The sequence below is a fragment of the Pseudopodoces humilis genome, chromosome 6 (assembly GCF_049639895.1).
Source record: "Pseudopodoces humilis isolate 2021_Gansu_Grassland_sample_001 chromosome 6, ASM4963989v1, whole genome shotgun sequence".
Taxonomy (NCBI): domain Eukaryota; kingdom Metazoa; phylum Chordata; class Aves; order Passeriformes; family Paridae; genus Pseudopodoces; species Pseudopodoces humilis.
Genome location: NC_142205.1, coordinates 61,008,558 through 61,010,034, shown reverse-complemented (window position 1 = coordinate 61,010,034; position 1,477 = coordinate 61,008,558).

Sequence of the window (1,477 nt, the reverse complement as noted above, 5' to 3'; positions counted from 1 at the left end):
CCGCCGGTACAGGGGATGCGGGAGCGGGAGCAGGTGCAGCCGCTCGTGCCGCGCTGCGCCGGCCAATCACGGCGTCGATGGTGCGTCGAGCTGCTCCAATCGGAGGTGCCCCACGTGAGGCGAGAGCCAATGCGTGGCTCGACTAGTGGCTGCGGCCCGCCCTACGCGGGGTGCGTCAGCCAATCGCCCGCCGCCGCTGGCCGGCCCTGCATGGCGGCAGTCGGCGCCGTCGGCGGGGGCTTTGCTGGTATGGCCGCGGTCCGCGGGACGGGGCGTCTCCTATCGTGCTGCCCCACACGCCTGCGGCCAGGGAGCGGCCAGGAAAAAGAATTTCCCAACCTGTAACCTCGAATTAACGAAATCCTTAGTTACGGCTGGACGCTTACCCTGATCCTTGAATATACGTGCGCGAAGCAGAGCGAAATAAAAAACATTTTAAATAAAATACTAAAGCCAAGTTCATATCTGCCTTTTGTACTGAAGACAAATGTTGCCATGCCCCTTTCAAAAGTCCCTAAAAAGATTAAGACGAGAATGGAAACATACCATTCAGAGACATGAATAATTGTGTTCCAGTGAAAATCAAAACTGTTTGAATAAAACATAATTAATATTGAACTGTTGAAAATCGTATGTTTCTTAATTAATTTTAATTTGTTGTTTTAATTAATTGTAAGCAATGCCTGCTTTTAGCCAGCACTAGTTTTCTTCACAGACTCTTACTGTTACTGTGATCCTTAAATCAGTGAAGCTTTTAAGTTTGCTAAAACTAATCTGACAAGCTTCAACAAGTAGAGCCAAAAGGAACTAAATACTGGACAACCGGGATCTTAAATTTGTGGCCCTCCAAGGTTATTGAAGTAACCAGAAGACAGAGAGGGGATTAACGCCTCTGGGCACCACTGGGGACTTCCCATCTGAGAAAAAGATGATAAAAGGACTAAAGAATGTGGACCAAATGAGCATGAAAAGCACAAAATCAATAACCAATAGAGGATAGAATACTAATTAATGAAGAGAATCATATCACTTTGAACCAATGAGCATTAATTCCCTTCTTTGCTAAAAATGTATAAAAAAGTGGAAAAGTTTTATATCTGTACCAGCACAGAGGCTGAAACTGTCAGCCACATACATACACCTCTTGGCCAAGAATAAAGTAATGCCTTACTTCCTAACAATAAAAAATAAGTGTTGAGGGAGTCTTATTTTTCCTGATGTTTTTGGAGGATTTTGGCAACAGAACTAGCTTGAAAATTGTGCTTTCTTACCACACAGATGTTTAACATGATTAAGTACATGTACAATGAGCGTGAGGTAGACCTTGTTTTTGAGACTTATGCTTTAAACCACATGAAATTACCAAAGTAAAATTTCCCACTCAGTGAGCCTGGTGACCTGGCTGTACTCTGAAACTCTTCTCAGGGTTTTTTACGGTTTATCACCTTTGGTTTTGTAAATTACAATCACAATGCCG